Genomic DNA, 22,396 nt, shown 5'->3' with positions numbered 1-22,396 from the left:
GACATCAGGATTAATTTCAGTGATTATGTCATGAAGTAGGTTAGGAAGAGAATGGGCCGTGAAACACTTCTTTGGCGAACTCCCGATGAAAGTGGTAGCGTAGTGAGGGTAGTGATTAATATTCAAGTCGAGTGATCTTTATTCCAGATATGTAAAGAAAATCACATGGCTGAGGAGGAGGGAAAAAAAGCCGCAATATTGGGGCTTGACAAGGTTCCCTTCCCCTAAACTACATCGGCGGCAGGAATAATGAAAGCATATCAAGCATACATACAAAGCACTTAGTTTACAATTTGAACAGAACAAAAAAAAAATCGAACAAATAAGAATGTATGGTTTATCCGCAACCGGCAAAGCAATCAACATAATATATCTTACATCACATACAAAAAGAAAAGGCATTTCAAAGCAAACACATTCCAACACAAAGAGCAATCAAGGCATAGCAAAGGCAAGGCTAGCAAATATTACAAATATAAAGTTTTCATCTGTAGGTTCAAAGGCAAACGACCGGAAGAGCTGGGTAGGCAAAATTGATTAAGCAAAGAAGGTAAGGCGTAATGTAGTGTCTGAAATCCGTAATTAGTGCGAGGACGTGGAACATACCAAACTTCATGTTGGCGAGTTAGATGGGATGGAGTGCGTATTTTCGCGCAAATTGATAGTTTCTTCTAAGAACGACATTCGACGTTCGGACAAGGATTTGTACAGTTGGAGGAGGAGAAAATCATAAAACGAGGAAACTTTAATTATATTATATTTTGAGTATAAAGGTCCAGAAGACGAAAAAGAAGGCACATTTACTATTGCTTTCAGCGCGGTTTTTTGTACCGTTAAAAGCTTGTTTCTATTGATGGCTGTAGTGCTGCCCCAGATTAAGTTACAATATCTTATATTGGATTCGAACAGTGCGATATACAAAAGAAGCTTGGTTCTCTCAGGTAGCATATATTGCAGTTTTCTAAGAATTCCAACTGTACGAAAGAACTTGGTCTGTAGAAGCTCAATATGAGCATCCCACAGCATGTGTTCATTAAAGTAAACACCCAGGGATTTGACTACCTTAGCTATTTCTATGTCATTCACTTCCAATCTCAGAGGATTTTCTATATTATAGTTCGTGTTTCTGGCTCTGAAAAATACAGCTTTTGTTTTACTTGAGTTAACTAAGAGAGAATTTTTGATAGACCACAGATGCAGTTTATCTGTCTTCATTTCCTTTTGGCACTAAGCCATTTACGTCTGAGCCAGTTAAAAAGAAACTGGTGTCGTCTGCATATATTACATATTCAACTTCTTTTTTTATATTTATTACATCGTTAATATATATATTGAATAGCAGAGGACCCAGTAAGCTTCCCTGGGGAACTCCATGTTTAAGAGGCCTGTAAGCAGAGTGAAAATCATCAACAGTGACAGACTGTTCGCGGTTACTGAGGTAATTGGAAATTAAATTAAGATTCTTATCCCTAATACCGTATGCAGAAAGTTTTAAGAGAAGGGTAGTATGGTTTATTCTGTCAAAGGCTTTTGAGAAGTCTACAAATATTCCTAAAGTGATCATTTTGTTCTCGATATTCGTGAGAATGAATTCTTTTTGTCGGAGCAGTGCCAGTTCGGTAGATGAGTGCTGCCTAAATCTGAACTGTTTCATTGTAATGACAATATATTTTTGAAGAAAATCAGACAGGCGTACAAAAATTATTCGCTCTAAGATCTTGGAAAATATTGGCAAAATAGATATAGGCCTATAATTATTGAGAACACCTTTAGAACCGCATTTGTGTAAGACAATCACTTTTGCCTTTTTCATTTCGAAAGGAAATACACCTGTATCTAGAGCTAAGTTATAAATGTGATCTAAAATTGGACAAATAATATCTATAACATGTATAAATGGTTGCATTTTAATTCCAAATGGGTCTTCACATTTACTAACTTTCCTGATGTAAAAAATAGCGCACAGGGAACACACGGGACGGAAAGTAAACGACGCGGACAAGCGCTAACTCGCAACTGAGGTTTATTGCTGACGCGCGCAATATAAGGTATTCACTTTAAAAACATAAAACAAAAACAACCACAAACAGTCCCTCCCGGAAAGACCGAGTCAGAGGAAAACATTGAAATTGAAGGATCAGGCTCCACTCATCGCTGCGGAAGATCAGTTAAAAAACCCTTATCAAAAAAGGAATTCAATGCAACGCTGAGGCTAAAAAATCGATTTCACAGTCTGCCAAGTCAACAGAGGGCTCACTGATACACGGATTCCGACATTTACTAATATGGTATGCCTCCATTATCTCGCGTACACGCTGATCTCGATGTCTGAAAAGTATGACGGTACTAGCAAAGACTGACGGTACTGCAGTACTGCAGTACTGACGGTACTGGAAAGACGCACAAAACCGACATGCCCTTTCGTTCCATTGTGTCAGAGCGTAATACCTGGCAGCGCTTGGTCGCCCTATACCTGCAAGAACATCTCACGTCGTTGGTTGTCCAGGATCCCTTCGTGATACCTAATTCGGACGCTGTGGTCAACCTTCTGAGAACCATGAACCTTGGTCAGTGTGGTGTTTTTGGCATAGACGTTGAAGATTTGTATTATTCGATGCCTCATGAAGGATTAATGGAAAGTGTTAAAGTGTGTATCACGGATGACAATGATGAAGTCGCCTTTATGGGCAGATGCGGTGTTTCAGTAGAGTCCTTCATGGAAATTCTTTCTTTCTATCTTTCCTCAACCGTCATCGGATGGGAAGGAGGCTTGTTCATTCAACGTACAGGGGTTTGCATCGGTTCGTGCGTAGCCCCCATTCTTAATAACATTTTCCTCGCACAGGTGGACCGAAACATTGAACTTAATTAACCAGGTTTGGTTAAAAAAAATTTGCAGATATGTTGACGACTACCTAGTGTTTTCATATCAGTGTGATCTAACTCATAGCATACCTGTCATTTTGAACGTTTTTAAAGAATGCAGCTCAGGTTTGAATTTCACCGTTGAGTCACCCAAAGAAGGGGTGCTACAGTTCTTAGACTTGTCGTTGTCCATGTGCAAGGATCACATTTGCTGGACTTACAGCCCCCGTTCCGCCAAGGCCCTTCTTAATTTTGCTTCGGGACACTCAAAAATCGTGAAGAATGGTATCGCGACGTCCTGCATTAAGGCAGCCATCACCAAATCGTGCATTCACTCCTTCCAAAAGAGCGTCTCTGCACAGGTGAACAGGCTCAAGGAATCAGGGTATCCCATGCATGTCATCTCGATGACGTGCGGCAAACTAGTGCGCTGGATTAAAAGGGCACAAAAATCCCAAGACGTTGGAAGGGAGCGGCAAAAAGTCGGCGTTGTGCCCTACGTGCATAGAATGGCACATGGGTTAAAGAAGGTAGGGAGCCGCTACGGCGTCCAGGTGTTTTTTTTCCGGGCCAAGCAAGCTGAGCAGTTTATGCTCTCAGATACGGAACAGGCAAGAAGGTGTTGGAGATAAGCGAAAAAAGCGCGGATGCACCGTTAGGCACCGCGCCCCGTTTGTTCCCTGCAGCTTGGGTGTAGTGTACAAACTACCGTTGTCCTGCGGAGCCGTCTATGTAGGACAAACGGGGCGATGCCTCAACGTTAGGCTTGGTGAACACCGTAACTCCCTAAAAGATCATTATGGCAATCTTCCTGAGCATTGCCGGGAATGTAGCAAAAAAGAAGAGCAGAAGGGGAAAACTTGTAAACCGATTTTTTCTAGTACCGTCATACTTTTCAGACATCGAGATCAGCGTGTACGCGAGATAATGGAGGCATACCATATTAGGAAATGTCGGAATCCGTGTATCAGTGAGCCCTCTGTTAACTTGGCAGACTGTGAAATCGATTTTTTAGCCTCAGCGTTGCATTGAATTCCTTTTTTGATAAGGGTTTTTTAACTGATCTTCCGCAGCGATGAGTGGCGCCTGATCCTTCAATTTCAATGTTTTCCTCTGACTCGGTCTTTCCGGGAGGGACTGTTTGTGGTTGTTTTTGTTTTATGTTTTTAAAGTGACTACCTTATATTGCGCGCGTCAGCAATAAACCTCAGTTGCGAGTTAGCGCTTGTCCGCGTCGTTTACTTTCCGTCCCGTGTGTTCCCTGTGCGCTATTTTTTACATCATGAACGTTATCCAACTTGCCCAACTTTCCGCTTTACTAACTTTCATACGCCTGAAGGCTGACAGTACCTCCGCGTCGTCACACGAAGTAAGGAAGAGAGTATTGGACTTATAATTGTCTATGTAACCAATAGCTCCAGGATCATGCCCAGAATCTACAAGCGAAACGAAGTAGTCATTGAATTTTTCAGCTAGGTCTTTACCGGTAAATTTTTCGTTAAAAATAATTAAACTGCTAGGCACATTAGATTGCTCCTTACACAACAGTGTGTTTAGTCTTTTCCAAACGATCTTTTGATCGTTGATGCCATAAAATAGGTTGATACCTTCTTATATCAAGAAACTGGGTGCGATGTGAAAGGTACAAGTTTATCAAATTTATTGTGAAGGGGGGAACACCGAAATTTTAAAGTTTAGCCAAGAGTTTGTTATGAAAGACGCGGTCAAAGGCCTTGCTAAAGTAACGAAAAGTTGAGCTAGTTGTTTTGGATAATGGACTGGGTTGGATTAGATAATCTTGTTTAGTTTGGTTTATGGGGTTTAACGTTCGAAAACGACTCAGGCTATGAGGGACGCCGTAGTGGAGGGCTCCGGATATTTCGACCACCTGGGGTTCTTTAACGTGCACTGACACCGCACAGTACATGGGCCTCAAGAATTTCGCCTGCATCGAAATTCATCCGCCATGGTCGGGATCGAACCCTTAGATAGTCTTGTGTGTGCGTGTCTGCGTTTATTTTTTCCTGTATTTCTGTACGTATATGGTTCCGGCCATAGGCTTGGATAAAGAAGATGTCGAAATATAGTGCTTGTGTGCGGTGGACGAGGAGGACGAAGTGTGTTCGGGCGCTGGCCCTTATTCTAGGCTCCTTGGCTGTCTCTCGCTGCATATATATGCGACCGCCTTTCGAAAATATATATCTCTACCCGTTACATTATTGGTGGAGGGGCGGGATAAAGCAACATCCAAGACGGAATTCCACAGCGAACTCTAGTTCTTTTAAGATGTTCCGCCATCTCACTCGAAGGCGATGATGCACCAACGCCTGCCCCCCCCCCCCCCCCCCCCCTCCCCCCAGTCATAACTCTGCACCCACGCGATCCCGGGACCTTCTGCGGAACAGGCTGTGTTAACGTGGAGGACTAGCTCGCGATGTACGAGCGCGTCAGTACACAAACCCGTTGGAACCCTACTTCGAAGCTAGCCAACATGATCTTCTACCTGAAGGGTACGACGCGGTGGGGTTCGCCACTTGAGAAAGCTCACCAGTTTGGAGATCTGCAAGCAGAAGGTCAGGGAAATGTTCGGTAAGCCAATCGGCCGACAGCTTGCTGCCAAGATGGAGCTCACCTGCCGAGCACACGCGTCGACCGTGGAGTCTTACGTATCGTACATCCAGGACGTGTTAGCGCTGTGCGAAAGCACAGCACTAACACGTGGGAATAAACCTGCAGTTCAAAGATAGCGCTGTCTTGTCTTTGTCTCTGTCGTCTGCGTTGTTTAGCACTGTGATGCTTTGCTAAAGTCGAAGAAAATGAAATATGCCTGACCAAAGTGTTAATATTTTTTAGGTATATAATGGACTGTTGTGAGAAGCTGAGTCCATGGCGATAAGGCCGTACAAAATCCATGCTGGAGAGGAGAAAACAGTCATTATTTTCCAGGAAATATGTGAGAAAATGCACAATGATATATTCGGATAATACACAGCACGTAGAGGTTAAAGATGGAGAGAGGTAGTTTCCCATTAATAGATGACAGCCTTTCCGTCGTCGATGTCAGTGATGCAGATCTGTAATTCTCGATGTGAGCTTTTTTTCCGGCTTTTTGCTGAGGTTCGATCTCGGCTTTCCACGTGTCATCTCGTAATGAACCGCAGCGTAAATATCTAGTGAACACAACATAAAAATACCTCGCGCACCAATTCCGCTATTTCGAATAATTCTGCTGATATGGTAAAGCTGAGCGAAGAGAACCCTCACAGGACTGATCCACCCGTCTCGTATCGTTCAGTATGCTGTTGTGTGTGTTGTGATTGCGCTCAACTTCGCAAAGTCTAGAAATTATATATCCTAAATTACAGGCAATGTTTTTATTAGATGTTTTAATACCTTAACAATGCGGTCGACTCATTGAGCTGGACAATATATGCAAAGGGGGCGAAACTTCAGCGCATCACACTTAAAGTTATAATAATAATAATAATAATAATAATAATAATAATAATAATAATAATAATAATAATAATAATAATAATAATAATAATAATAATAATAATAATAATATCTTTTATTGCACATAGTAAATACAGAATAAAGAAATGGGCCTGTCAAAGTCTCTAGTGGCTTGAGGGACTAGGCCCGGCAAAGTCGGCAGGCGGACGTGCAATACAAACATGAAATATGAGCATAATATTAACACAACATATCAAAACAATAACACAAAATGAGTAGTGATAAAGGTGTAACAGTTCAGGTAAGTGACATCAACAAGAGATAAAAATAAACTGCAAGAGCCAACGTTAACACAATAGTAATTTAACACTTCGTGCCTGATCATGAAAATTTAGACAAATAAGAACCGTGTTACAATGACTGAACCATGATTTTTAATGCTTTTTTTGATGTTGCGGAAAGCACCTCCTCTGGCAAATCATTAAAAATTTGGGGAACATAAACACAGCGCCTGGCTTCCCCATGCCTTGTTGAGGAGCGCGGTACCTTAAAACGAATGGTACTACGTAGGCTTCGGGAAGCTACATGATGCACTTTGAAATTGCTGTCCCAGAAATGCCGTACCACTACAGTCTGTAGAAAGAGCGTTCGAAAGCATGGAAGACCAAGGGCTGTGAAAATGTTATCGTATACAGAAAAGGGGGCGTTATATGCTATATTTGTCAGTATGTTTCTTAATAAAGTGTCAACTCTGTTTTGTCATCTGGCTGAGCAAAAAGTAAAAGTAGTAATTCCATATCGGAGAATGCTGTACACCAGAGCATGCGCAATATTTTTTTTTGATGTGAAAAGGAACAATTGATTTTATATGGAAAAACAACCAGGCTGCGCTCCTTAGCTTATCGCAGACGTGTGATAGCTGGCTGTGCCAAGACATATCACTGTCGAAGAAGACTCCCAAGTATTTTACCGAATTCACATAGGTGAGCGGCACGCACCGAGCGGGAAAACAGTTGTGAATATGTAGAAAAACCGGCGCATCTATAGCTGGTAGTTTTAATGGGGATCTGAAGCAAACGAGTTTTGTTTTTACCGGGTCAACTTCCAAACAGTTATTAGTGAACCAAGTTATTGTTTTGTGTATGTTATTCTGGAGATTAGTAATGGCCGTGTTGTAAGAAAAGTGTTTGGAAAGCAGAACAGTGTCGTCGGCGTATTGAAATATTAGACCTGTGGTAATTACTTCGGATAAGTCATTAACAAACAGATTGAACAGGAGGGGTGATAATATGGAGCCCTGCGGAACTCCGGCCTGCAAAGGAAGTTTGCTACTTACATTTGTCATCCCGTCTAACACGACAACTTGTGATCGACCGGAAAGATAATGCTTGAGCACATCGTAAAACGGACCTCTGAAACCCATGGAGTGCAGTTTTTCTAATAAAATGCCGTGATGAACTGTTTCAAAAGCATTTGAAATGTCTAAAAATAAAGCAACACTCAACAAATTTTGATCGAAAGCTGAGAAAAGTTCATCTGAGAATTCTTCCAGAAGAGCTACAGTACCACGACCAGGAATGAAACCAAACTGACGGGTTGACAAAATAGAAAATTTTTCAACAAAGGATGACATGGATCTCAAAAGAAATTTTTCGATTATGTGGGAAAGTATAGGCAAGATCGAGATGAGTCGATAGTTTTTCATGTCGTCTTTCTGTCCTCCTTTAAATAACGGCTTAACAACAGCAGTTTTAAGTTCATCTGGAAAAAACGCAGTGTGTAGAAAACCGTTCAGCATGTAAATCAGGACATCAGACAATGCCTCGAAATTTCTTTGGAGCAAATCTGCTGACAAGCCGTCAATACCAGGAGGTTTATTTCACTTGAAGCTGAAGATTATATCACGTAGGTCTTGTTTCGTAATGCTGGCTAGAAAAGCGGACGCAGAGTTTGATTCTTTCAACGTGCATTGGTATGTCCGACTGGAAGATGCTTTCTCTGAGGACAGCGCAAAAAAACGATTAAAAGCTAACAGCGACTTCGATGCAATCTCCCGGAAAGAATGAAAGCGGGGAGGTACTTGCGGAATTTTAAGGCGGAAGCCTTTAATGTCTCATCGTTGTAAGCAGCAGTTGTCGGCAGAAAATGTCACGCTTTTCAATTGGTGGAAACGGTCGTGACGTCACAGTGCGCGAATTTCAAACGGGGCCAATTGTACTTTGGCTAGTAACCATGCAACCAATTGAAGGGATCGTATAGTGATGCTCCAATTTAGTGGGACTGAGCTTAGTTAACTGCTAAATTACCCAATTAGCCTAATTAGCTTTACTAGTCAGGCCATATAAATAAATAAAATCGATTAAGAAATTGGTCGAGCTCAGGAATCGAACCCCGGTCTTCGGCGTGAGAGACGAGCATGCTATCCACTCCACCATGCCAGCTCGATGGTTTGGAATGAACAAAAGCTCGTCTAGTGAATACGGTGTCTTCACTCACTCTCATCCTCCTCCATTCCCTTCGTCGCGAGGTTTAGGTGTTCACCGACAAATGAGAGACAGATACATTTCCTTTCTGCAAAAACCAATTTACTGACGAGCGAGGCGTACAACCGAATGGGCGATGGCGTTCTATGGACTCCTTGGCAGCGTTGCAAGACGCTGTCGCGTTCCACTCTTAGGGGCATCAGTGACCACACTTTAGGTAAAAAAAGTGCCCCCCTGAATTTTGTGAGACAGTTACTGCGTAATTTCCTTACCTCAAATACAATTTTCATTTTCTTCACTACGGCTCCTCTTTATCTATCTTCTTTCACTCCCACCTCCCTTCCTCTACGGTGCGGTTCAGGTGTCCACCGAGATGACAGAGAATTACTGCGCCATTTCCTTTCCTCAAAAAGCGTTGCGTTCAAAGAGCAAGGCATCGCGCTGAACGGGTGGTGTTCCGTGGACTCCTTGGCAGCGCTACAACGCGCGGTCGCGTTCCACTCCTAAAGGCGAAGCTTAAGCGTCATTAACTAGCAGTTAATTAGTATTCGGGCATTAATCAGTAATTAACCATTAATTAGTGATTTGTCATCACTTAGTAATTAGTAGTCAATTATGTGACGCCACCGGTGCCCAAGAAACAGCGAAGGTGGTGCGGAAAACGCTTCCGCCTCTACCCACTTTAGACAGTCAAAGTGCCCCCTGAATTTTTTGCCACGAAGATGGTTTATCAGTGACCACGTTTTAGCAGCATTCCTTGACGACTGGCGAAATTTTTGAAAAAAGTACTGGCGCTTCGTGGACCTTAGTAGAGCGACCACCCTGTTTCTTGCGGCTTTATATTCCAGTCGTAAGGCTTGATTTTTTGGTACACGTTTGCATCGTCTCCAAAGTGGTGGTGGTGGTGAAAAACTTTAATCAAAGAGAGCTTGAGGGTTAAAAAAAAAATAAATAACCCTGCTGCATGGTCGGTATCCTTAGTCCGGGACACCGCATGACGAGGCCCCGTCTCGCACCCGCTTGACCAGAGCCCTTTGGGACTCCAGTGTGGAGCAGTTGAGGAGGGCAGTCTCCCATGCCTCTCGGGTGGGGGTGGGGGAGGGGGGAAGGTGAGGATTCTGAGTACATGCCCACACCATGTGAAATATATCGCAGATCTCTCCACAGTGCGGGCAGCGCCCATCTGTGTTCGGATCGGCAGGACAGAGAAGGGTTCCTGTCTGCAGGCGCCGCAGAGTTCGCTCCTCCTCCTTACTCAGCCCCTTGGCAGGTGCCGGGTAGAGACGGTGGCTGTCGCAATAATAAATTAGGATTTCGCGGAACGGAACCGCAGAAGCGGTTTATGAGCTTCTGAGCCATGAGAGCTAGGATGAGGAGCCCGGTGTGTGAGCGCTCGGGCGGCCGCATCAGCGGCCTCATTGCCTCGTAGACCCTGGTGGCCAGGAGCCCAGATCACTTTTGTGCGAGTTGGATCGGCGAGAGCGCGTCTTAGAATTTGCGAGGCCAGAGGTGATATTTCGCCTGCAAGATAATGTTCACAGGCCCGGCGAGAGTCTGTAATAACCGTTTTCGATTTTGGATCGGCGGCAGCGAGAGCTATTGCGACTTCCTCCGCTCGTGTTGAATTTGGGGCCCGAAAAGATAGCCCATCGACATTCATTCCCCGGTGGACTACGGCAGCCGTGAAGAATCCCGCGGGCGACGGCCCTGTGATGTCCACGTAATAGACGCCCTCTTTATACCCATATTGCCTCTCAAGCGTGCGAACCCGCGCTTGTCGTCTGCCTTCATGTGAAGCCATGTCCATGCGCGGGAGCGGAGCGACCAAGAGCATGTGGCGCCACAGCACCGGGATGTTCTCCATCCCCTCTGGTATGCATGTGTGTTGGATGTGTAAGCGGTTTAGCAGGCGGCGCCCAGGCACCGTCTGCGATAACCGCGTATATTGGTTCACGAGGTGGGCCTCCCGCAACTCCTGATAAGAGTTTACTACTCCCAACGCCTTCAGTTTGGCGTTGGAGGTAGCCACCGGAAGGTCCAGTGCTCGCTTTGTTGCCTTCCTGATGATGGCGTCAATGCGCTCGTCTTGTTGTTTGGTGGTGCGTAGGTACGGCACGGCGTAGAGGATCCGGCTGGTCACGAAGGCATAGGCGAGCCGTAGCGCGTCCCTGCCCCGCAGACCACCCCGCTTGTTGGAAACACGGCGGATCATGCGCCCTACCTGTTCACCTATGCTCTTGAGTTTCTCTATAGTAGAGTCCGGCCTAAGTTTGTTATTGATGAACAGACCCAGGATCCGGAGCTCCGCCACTTCTCTGATGGGACCGCCTGACAGAGATATGTGTAGAGACGTGTTGTCCTTGTGGTTTGTCCTGACGTGTAGAAGCTCTGATTTGGCGGGAGCACATTGGAGACCACAGTCGGCAGCATATGCTTCGACTATGGTGGCGGCCTGCTGAAGGCGGTCCTCTATCTCCCCAAGGCTCCCCTCGGTGGTCCAGATTGTAATGTCGTCTGCGTAGAGTGCGTGTTTTATGCCATCTACCTGAGCCAGTCGGCCGGGCAGGTGCATCATGGCGATGTTGAAAAGGAGCGGTGATAACACCGCCCCCTGTGGTGTACCTCGTGTACCCATAGAGTACGGGCCGTACTCCTCGTCCTCGATCCGGAGGAGTGCCTGACGCGCAGAGAGGAAGTCTCTGACATAGGCGAAGACCTTCGCCCCGCAGTTAGTGGTGTTCAAGTTAGAGAGTATGGTGGCATGTTTAACGTTGTCAAACGCCCCCTTAAGATCGAGGGCGAGAATGACCTTGTCGTTTTGTTGCATGGCTGTGGGTCGTATTATGTCCCTGTGTAGTTGGAGTAGGACATCCTGTGCAGACATGTGCGGGCGGAACCCGAACATAGTGTCTGCAAAGAGGCCCTTACCCTCCATGTATGGAGAGAGGCGATCCCGAACCATCGTCTCCATGAGCTTTCCCACACACGAGGTTAATGAGATGGGTCTCAAGTTGTCCGTAGTCACGGCTTTACCTGCTTTGGGGATGAACGTTACAAGGGGTGTTTTCCATTCGAGTGGGAGCGGACACCCATCCCAGATCTGATTTATGTATTGTAGCAAATGGAGATATGCACAGTCGGAGAGGTTCGCCAACAGTTTCACTGTTATGCGATCCCGACCCGGTGCCCCACCTCGGCGCATTTTAGCCAGGGCCGCCTTAAGGTCATGCAGCTCAAAAGGGGCGTCTAAATCCTGATTTGGCTTGCCGGAGTACGTGTACTCGGGCCCAACCGGGTCGTTTGTGCGGCAGAGATACCTGTCGCACAGAGTGTCCGCAAGTTGCGCCGTCGTACCTTGGTACCCGTGCAGAGCCCGCCGGAGCTGTTTTTGCGTCTCCCCTTTCGTTTGAGAAGGGTCGATGAGGCTGCGCAAGAGACGCCAAGTCCCCTTCGAGCTCATCTGACGCGCTGCCGAGTTGCAGCGTTCTATCCAATTGGTGTCTGTGAGCTGGGCGGCATATGCCGCAGCCTGCTCCGTAAGTTGTGCAATACGAGCTCTAAGCTTGCGATTCGTCTTGTGTTTCTTCCATCGTTTTGTTAAGCTCCGGCGCGCCTCCCACAGATGCAGGAGGTGATTGTCCACTGCGGGGATCTCGTCGGTGGTGTGAAGTGTTTGCGTGTGTTGTTTCTGTATGTTGGTGACCTGTGTTGCCCACTCCGCATAGCCGTCAGAGAATAGTACCGGAGGGACGTCCTGAATTCGAAATTGGTGCCAATTGGTTATTTTCGCCTGGCCCCATTTTTTATGGGCTGCCTTCGCCAAAAGCGTGATGCGGAGAAGGCAGTGGTCGCTGCCCAGGGTATCCCCCAGGTTCTCCCATGTGGCGTTTGTAGTGTTCCTAACCAGAGATAAGTCAGGACACGTGTCACGGGTGACCGAGTTGCCCACACGTGTGGGGCAAGACGGATCCGTGAGCAACGTAAGACGAAGGGTGGAGATGAGCTCCGCCAGCTTGCGTCCCCTGGATTTCTCGAAGTGATAGCCCCAATGTAGACTGGGTGCGTTGAAATCCCCAATGATCACCAGGGGTTCATTGTCAGCCGACTTGAGAGCACGATAGAAAATTTCGCTGAAAGTAACACGCGGCTTATGCGGGGGGCAATACACATTAAGCACATGTATTGACGGGTCGCGGCGCCTGAGAGGCAGAACTCTCACCATGGTGTATTCTTGCTCAGTCTCCAGATCAAGATCGACCTGAATCGCGGTGTATGCTTTATGCACCAGGCTGCAGGTCGAGGGGCCCCCCTGAAACGAGCTATACCCAGAGAATTTAGCATCATTGCCGGGCTCTTGCAAAGCAAGAAGCGCCGGCATGTCACCAAGGGACTGCAGGTAGAGCTGGAGATGTGACCGTTTTTTGCAGGCTCTGAAACCCCTGCAGTTCCATTGAATGATTTCGAATTGGTCTAATTTTTTAGCTTTCTGAGAAGGTTTGCCAGCCATATTGATGTTTTTATTTTACAGTGCTGGGTAGCCACTCGGTTCGGAGGCCGGCGCAGCCCCAGGTAGGGGTTGCATCAACGCCGCGGCTATCGGCCCGGAACCGCTTTCTTCCGCTGCCTGTCGAGGAGCTATTTTACGTTTTAGCTGCGGGGAGTCGCAGGAGAGATAATTTTTTATTTGGGAGCTGACCCAGGGCTGCACCGCTTTAAGGACAGAGTCAGTCACCTGGGCCGCAATGTCGGGAAGCATTGTAGCAAATGCGGAACTGAACATGTCCTGAAAGGACTCGCGGACCGCAATCATAATTTGGTTCGGGAGCGCTGCCACCCGCTCCTCCAACTGCTCGGCTTTACGCTCCAGGGCCTCGAAGCGGCCGGCGTCCGCGGGGGCCGAATCGACCACCGTGTCCGCGGTTTGCCGCGAGACGCTAGTTAGGCAAGATGATACTGAGGATCCGTCATCACTATCCTCGGGCTCAGCGTTCTGCATGGGCTCGGACTGCCCGGCCTGCTTAGCTTCTAATTCTTGAATTTTACGGGCGAGAATTTGATTTTGGCGCCTGAGCTCCTCTACCTGCCGCTGTAGGGCGGATTCGGTGGGGGAGGGAGGGGGGGTGGGCCCAGAGACTAACCCACTCCAACTGCTCACCTGATTTTGGCGCGGTACCAGAGGTGGGAAATCCTCGGCTTTCAGGACCGGTGGCCTCGTCGGGTTCCCGGACTTCACAAATTTTGGCGGCCCGGACTGGGCCTTCTTGGGTTCGGGCTTGGGCCCCGGGGCCTGCTTGGGTCCGGCCGTGGGCGTCTGGGCCTCTTTGGGCCCCGGCGTCTGCTTCTGCTTTGGGGTGTGTGGGCGTCCCGGCTTGACGACCTTGCGGTACTTGCCCGCGCAGCCAGGCGCTCCGGTGGGATGGCTGCCTCCGCAGATGAGGCAGCACGGGGAGCATTGATGTTCAGCTGGGCCACCGTCAGGAGCAGCAGCAACCTGAGCCCCGCAGCGTTCACAGCGTCCAGGCTGCGGCCGCGGGCAGGCGTCGGCCCGATGCCCCACCGTGCCACAGCGAGGGCAGGCAGGGATCGTTTTTTTATAGAAGCGGACGGGGAGACGCTCGCAACTATAAAGCACGGTCCGCGGCACCCTTGTCCCCACAAAGGTGACCACAGCAACCTGCGTTTTGCCCAGTTTGCGCACGGATAGTACGTTGGGGTCCTCACTGAGTTTTTTCTTGACAGTCTCAGATGTCTCGTCCGGGGAGACGGTGATGACGCCCTTGCAGAATTCGCCGGAGAGCTTAGGGTGGCCCCGGAATAGCAGCGTGCGGCCTCCGACCGGCAGCATGACGTCCCGGAGCAGCTTCTCCGCAGCTTCCACTGATTTCAGTGTGCACACGAGCACATTTTGCTCCCACACGGGCCACACTGCAAGCCCCACACTTGCGGCGTCCCCGAGGATGCTGCGGACGGCAGCGCCGGCTTGTCCGGGACCTAAGGTGGCCTTCAGGTCGATGGTTTCTCGTGGCTTAAGCACCACAATGATTTCGTCTTTCCCGATGCGGGGCGTGTGTTGCGGCCGCCACCGGGGCTGTTTTGCTTGTTGCACAGCTGCATGTTGAGCGTTCTCGCCCTGCACATGTGCAGAGCGTCCCGCCACCCGTTGCTGGCCGGCGTCCGTGTTGGCGTCCCTGGAGGCCTTAGTCTTCCTGCGTCCGCGCCATACGCGGACCATGTCTTGGAGGTATTCCTCCTCGCTGGGAAGAGGCTCTTCATGTTGAACGGTTTCCATGTTAACGATCCCTATGGAGGTGGGATCGTATCCGGTGACTTGGCCTTGGACCGCCACTGCCGAGGAATCCCAGAGGAAACCCCGAACGCTGCCGGCGCAGGCCTTGCCACCGTCAGGCTTAGCGCCGCAGAGATGGGGCGAGGTCTTCAAAGCACTGAAAATGGAACAAAATTCAGCGCACCTTAGCAAATGTGGTGTCCACGGATGCCGCTTAGGTTGCCGGAGACGATGGTGCCAAGCTTTCTACGGGAAAGAGTTGAGGACCGCAAATAACAGCGATCATTGGTACAGCCGACGTGGCGTGCGACCGCTCGCGCTGCCTGCCACCGGCGTTCTCCGTCTCCAAAGTATGTCTCTGTATGAAATGGCACGCATTACGTCAGCGGTCAACCAGTTATAATCTCTTCGGCGCTTTTTTATTACGACACGTTTAGAATTGCCCTCAAACTTTCTTATTTGGTCGCAGAAGATACTACAGACCTTCTCTGGCGAATTAGCCTCAGTTATGGCTAGCCAATTAAAACTGCTGATCAAGCTATCTAAGACTTTGTGGTCATCTATAGTGATATAAATGAGGTTTTGTGGAACAGCGCTTCATGAAGCATTTGATAAAGGAAAAGAAGGAGACGAACGACAAGCAACCAGATAGTGATCCGCGAAGCGCTGTGGAATAACACAGGAGGCAAAGGAGTAGTTAGGAGCACGGAAGACAATGTGGTCAATACATGAACTAGTTAGACGACCGTTAACCATTTCCTCACGAGTGGAAACTGTTGTCGTATTTATTAAACCACATGAGGACAGGAGAGACAAGTAATCGGAAACGGTGCCCATTGCAGGGCACAATGTGTTTATGTCGCCCACCAAACATATCTCTTCCATGGAATTCCAGAGGTTCAATATTTCCTCGAGCTCTAACAAAAATCGGGTGATACTAGAGCACGGCGGCCGATATAAAGCTAACAAATTTACACACCGGGCACCGCAAGTTATCTTCAGCGCTAAACATTCCGCATGCGCGAAGTTCACGTCCAGTGATGAAACATCAAATTTATCACTTACGAAGATAGCGATTCCACCGCCTCGGCGATGAGGCCTTGTCACAAAACGACTCTGATAGCCTGGCACTGAAAATGTGCGCAAGCAAGCATCTGAAGTATTGGTTTCTGTCAGCAGGAATACATCGATGAAACCTATTCCTGACGTAGCGACAAGCTTGAATTCTTCCCAGTATTTGCGAAGGCTCCTGATATTGGTATTTACAACAGTGAAATCATTGTCAACGCTCACACCAAAAGTGTCCTTGAACGACTGAAAGTCTGGAAGCTGGTGGCACGTGTCAGCCATGATAGCTACACAATGTTATCCAAGTCTGCTTGTCTGATTATTCGAAGAAGGGACGATCCTTCATTCTTTCTCACAAAAATTTTGCCACGCTTCACCCAAGCAAACTTGTACTCCATTTGCTTTGCTCTTGTCCTAGCACGCCAGAATAAGTCACGGTTTATTCTTGTCAGGTTTTCGTTCAAATATATCTTTTCAAGCGAACCAGCTTCGGAAAGTTGTAGAAGCTTTCCGCGGGCATCGAACAGATTGTTTCTGGCAGCAATAGAAGTGAAGCGCACAAGGACCCTCGGAATGGAGTCACGTTTTCCCGGAAGACGATGAATCGCCTCAACCTCCGACAGGGAAAATTTCTGAAGGTTTAGTTTTTCAGCGATATAACTTAGCATTTCCTTCAGATTTTCGTTCTCTTTTTCCGGCAGACCATGGATTTCTAAGTTCTTGTTGCGCCTGTATTTCTCGCTCTCATTATGGTCAACCTGTAGCCGCTCTAGCTGTTCGGCTTGTGCCTGAACTGTTGCTCGGAGGGCGGTTATCTCAGCATCTCTAGACGTGGCTTGTTCCTTGGCGGTCTTCATTTCGTCAAGAATGGAATCATATTGTTTTGCTACGAAAGTCACCGCGTCCTCCAGTTCATGAACTGACTGGGTTAAGCTGACAACTTCGGCTTTCAAGAGGAGCAATGAGTCAACCTTTTTGTTAAGCTCCGGTAGACATTCTAGACTCTTCTTTATCTCGAGCCGTTCCAAAAACAGAGCTGAATCCATGCCTGCACCTTCATCAGCATCGGAAGCATCCACCAGAGAGGCGGAACCACCAGCGCGTTTTTTTGCTGCTCTGCATGTTTTACACACCCACATGTCCCTTTTGGCTGGGCCCATTGTATTGAAGGTACTGGGTGCAATTCCGGAGCATGTCTGACCTAAGTGGTACGATAGCGTACAATTCGCACAGGTCATGAACTTGCCATCATCGGGCACTGCTTTGTGGCAAGCAATGCATTCAATAGTATCATTAGACATTGTAACATGTAGAGAGCGTACACAGAGTGCAGTCGGCAGCAACTTCAAATTAAGAATGCAGGCAAAGGAAACGACACGCTACCTGTATGAATACAATGTGTCAGTTTAGGGCAACGTAATCGCCGCCGACTGCAGAGGATCCCGCGTTGTCCGTTGTTTTATGTAGTTTTCAGATGACTTCAGGTTTCCAGACCAAGTTGCTGTTTGCCGCCAGAAGCGGCAGGACGACTAGCTGCGACGCAACGTTTTCTGCGACGAGGGTGATAGTGGCATCCGGGTTATCACGGGAACCGCATCCAGGGCACCGCCTGTATGAATACAATGTGTCAGCTTTGGGCAACGTAATCGCCGCCGACTGCCAATTGTTATAATAATGTTGTGTCCACTTATTGCTTTTGTGTGTGTGCGCCCCCTCCTAACGACCACTCGCATTCTCCTCCTAACGACCACTCAATCCTCCTCCTAACGACACTTGCCCCTCGTCCCACGCTGTCGCCGGATGCCCCCCCACGGTGCCCCGCACCCTCCTCCTGTTCTGGGAAGCCACTCCCTCCCGTGGACGCTTCTCGGCTTCCCTCCTTTCTTCGGGCGGCCAGTTCGGCTGCTGCCTCGGTCGACGCTGGTCGCACCCTCTTCAGCTTTAAATAAACGAAGTCTAAAAGTACCGTGTGCGTCTTTCGCTGCATTCAACACAGCGACCGGACACGACAGTGGCGACGAGAAAGTGGATTCGACCCGCGCTACGCAACGCTATTGACAAGCCATGGCTACGCGAGGGTTTCCCAATCAGATACCAGAGTTCAACGGCTCATCGTGGTCATCGTGGGTTGGACGCCTTCAGTTCTACTTTGAAGCTAACAACATCACAGACCCAGCCTTGAAGAGGGCCAACCTGCTGACGCTGTGCGGGGAGCAGACCTACGATACTGTCTGCGCCCTTATTCAGCCAAGCACACCAGCGGCAGTGTCTTACGACGACATCGTAAAAGCGCTGCAAAAGCACTACGACCCAAGGCCATCCGAGGTCTACAGCCGGGCTCGCTTCCAACGACGAGATCAACTGGGAGGAGAAACTGTGAGCGCCTACGTAGCCGCGCTCAAGAAGCTCGCTGCCGACTGCAATTTTGGAACGCTGTCGACAACAGCTACCGGGCAGGAGGGAGACGCAGCTTCTTCTGCTAACACCACCATGCTTCCCTTGGACGTGATGTTACGCGACAGATTTGTGTGCGGACTGAGTGACGAGTCACTGCAGCAGCGCCTGTTCGCTGAGAAGGACCTCACATTCAGCAAAGCTTACGACATCGCCGTTCGAGCGGAGAGCGCCGGTCACCAGCAGAGAGGGATTCGCCGGAACACCGAGCCGGTACACCAGACAAGCAACCAGGTGCGCAAGCCTTCTGTTGTTGTAAAATCGGTCAAAAAGGCACAACGCTGCTGGCGGTGTGACGACCAACACAACCCCCAGGGATGTCGATTCCAGTCAGCCACGTGTAATTTTTGCCACAAGCGAGGGCATATCGAAAGAGCATGCATTACGAAACGGAGACTTGCCAAGATAAAGTCACCTTCCCAGCCTAACCACAGCGTCAACGCCTCAGAGAATACGCCGCTATCTGATCTCCATGGAACAACATCAGCAACACCATCTGTGTTGTACGACCTGAACACCATGAATCTCGGCACGCGACCGAAGATTTTTACAGAAGTAAGCGTACATCACCAGCTGATTAAGTTCGAGGTGGACTCCGGCGCAGCCTGTACCCTGATCAGTGAGGACACGTTCCGAACTTCATGGCCATCTGACGCACCCGCCCTGCAACAAGACGACACGCACCTGCGAACGTGGTCAGGACAGAATCTGCCACTATTGGGCTCTGCCAACGTGCAGGTTAACTACAACGGCCAGACCCATACGCTACCTCTGCTTGTTGTGAAGGGCACAGGATCAAGCCTTCTAGGGAGAAACTGGTTTTCTCCACTAGGCGTGATGATATGCGGCATACACCAGACGCCGAGCCAGAACATGGTTGAGCAACTGCAAGAGAAATACGAAAGAGTATTCTCGGAAGAGATTCCAGGAAACGAAGGGCCCCCGGTCACACTGGAGTTGTTGGACAACGCGCAACCCAAATTTCTGAAGGCCAGGCCGGTGCCGTTTGCTCTCCGAGATTCAGTTGAAAAAGAGTTGGACAAACTGGAGCAGCAAGGTGTCATCGAGCCGACGCAGCATTCCATCAAACTCTCAGCGTACGACTACGCTCTGGTCTACCGCAATGGGAGTAAACATCAAAACGCCGATGCGCTAAGCCGTCTGCCACTAGACGCAACTGTTGACGAACCATTTCCACCAGGAGACGTTCTGATGTTCGAAGCACTGCCAGAACCTCCGCTTACAGCAGGCACAGTTGCAGCATCTACGCAGAAGTGCGCAGCTCTCCGGCTAGTTTACACAGCTGTTCAACAAGGCAACGTGCATAAACTCAAAGGGGACAACTTCGACGCTTACCGCAGGCGAGCTACAGAGTTGAGCACCCATCGCGGCTGCATCATATTTGGGTCCCGAGTTGTGATGCCGAGAGAACTACGCGCACAAGCTATGTCTCTCATCCACGCCGGACATCGGGGCATCGTTGCAATGAAAAAGTGTGCCAGAAGCTACATGTGGTGGCCTGGCATTGACAACGACATCGAAACAGTGGTGCGAGAATGCAAGCCTTGCCAGAGCAGCCGGAGCGCCCCGCCGAAAGCTCCTGTCCCAGAATGGGAAAAGCCAGACACACCATGGCACACACTGCACATTGATTTTGCAGGACCAATTGAGGGCTGCACTTTCCTTGTGGTCGTAGATGCCTACACAAAGTGGCTTGAGATAAGGCAAATGGGACAGACGACTTCGGCAGCAGTCATTGACAACCTCCGATCACTATTTGCAACGTTCGGCCTGCCGCGCAAAGTAGTGTCGGACAACGGAACACCGTTTGTGTCTGCGGAGATCCTCAAGTTTTATCGCGACAACGGGATCTCATCAGTTACATCGGCCCCCTACCACCCAGCGACAAACGGACAAGCCGAGCGCTACGTAGCCGAGCTAAAACGCGCCCTTGAAAGAGATCAGACAGGCTCGCTGCAGCGCCGCCTTGCGCGCTTTCTCTTCAAGCAGCACACGACGGTTCAGAGCACAACAGGCGAGACCCCCTCGAAAATGATGTTCGAGCGTGAAATGCGAACCCAGCTCACAGCCATCCTCCCCGAGCCAAAGGCAGAGACGTTCCGGGAAGAAAAAGCAATTCCGCGCTGCGGCACGCTTAATGAGGGGCAGCGCGTCCTCGCCCGACAGTTTCTGAAAAAGCCACGCTGGGAGGAAGCTACAATTGTCAGACGCATAGGCCTGCGTTCTTGGCTCGTCAACATACATGGCACAGTAGCACGCCGACATCTCAACCAGCTGCGTAGATTTACGACGCCGTCTGAGAGCTGTCCGCCAGCGGAGAGGACACGACAGTCATTTTCCCACATAGCCTGGCACCTCTTCCCGGAAGAAGAGACTTCGCCCAGGACAGACCCAGGAGACACAGCGAACAACAGCCAGCCTACAAGTGTTTCTCCCCCGAGCGCACAAAGCCAGCGCGCCTCCACGCGTGAGCGCCGACCCCCTGCACGATACCAGGCAACTTTCTAAGGGGGAAGGAAGTGTTGTGTCCACTTATTGCTTTTGTGTGTGTGCGCCCCCTCCTAACGACCACTCGCATTCTCCTCCTAACGACCACTCAATCCTCCTCCTAACGACACTTGCCCCTCGTCCCACGCTGTCGCCGGATGCCCCCCCACGGTGCCCCGCACCCTCCTCCTGTTCTGGGAAGCCACTCCCTCCCGTGGACGCTTCTCGGCTTCCCTCCTTTCTTCGGGCGGCCAGTTCGGCTGCTGCCTCGGTCGACGCTGGTCGCACCCTCTTCAGCTTTAAATAAACGAAGTCTAAAAGTACCGTGTGCGTCTTTCGCTGCATTCAACACAGCGACCGGACACGACAAATAATAATAATAATAATAATAATAATAATAATAATAATAATAATAATAATAATAATAATAATGCTTTATTTCCACCAAATCAAATACAATTTGATGGAGGAGGGGAGAAAAAAAGCCGCTATCCGCTTGACGGAGTTCTCCTCTCCTGTTCAGACGGCAGTGACAGAAAACGAGGAACTAAATTGAACATCAAGTCATGAAGTCATTAAGAACATAAAACGAGGAACTAAATTGAACATCAAGTCATAGATGAATAAAATCATCAATATAAGCAATGTCTGTAACCGAACAGAATAAGCAGAGATCAAAAGGGGGTATCAGCAACGAAAAAAGGGTATCAGCACAGTAGACGACCAGTCATCAAATAACAAAAAGGGTGGAGAGCAATTCTTAAAACAGGAGTTGATGTATTAGCACTTAACCAAATGAACAATCATACTACGCAGAGAGGCGATTTCACGGAGGTTTACGCCTGCTTCAAGTTAACGCAATTGCGTTGCTTACTTCTTACCTCGGTGCGGGGCCGCACTGAGTGCCCTTTAGAAATGAGCAAAATAACATTACGACCTTTGACCACCATCAACAATTACTCTCGTATATTTTATTCTGTTCACATAGCCAAGTAGACTACAATGACTCAGATAACCAGCAACGTTACGAGCGACGTAGTTATCTATCTTCCTGGGGAATTTCCGAACTACATACCTTTATTATTGCCGAGAGAGGGGTTAATGGATGATTGCCGCCTGAGTAAAAATTTGGGGTGGGACCCGTGGGTCCGTTTATTGAGTGGAATATCACTGCCGCCAGCTCTACTAATTCATTCTTAAATCGCTACAGCAGGGAAGTTACAGAGGTTGAAAAAACACATCTTCCTTTACATAGCACACTAGCTGACCTGAGACC

This window comes from Amblyomma mixtum, chromosome 1, assembly GCF_055824585.1.
Source record: "Amblyomma mixtum isolate Tamu chromosome 1, ASM5582458v1, whole genome shotgun sequence".
In the NCBI taxonomy this organism is placed as follows: Eukaryota; Metazoa; Arthropoda; class Arachnida; order Ixodida; family Ixodidae; genus Amblyomma; species Amblyomma mixtum.
Note: the sequence above shows the minus strand (reverse complement) of the source record.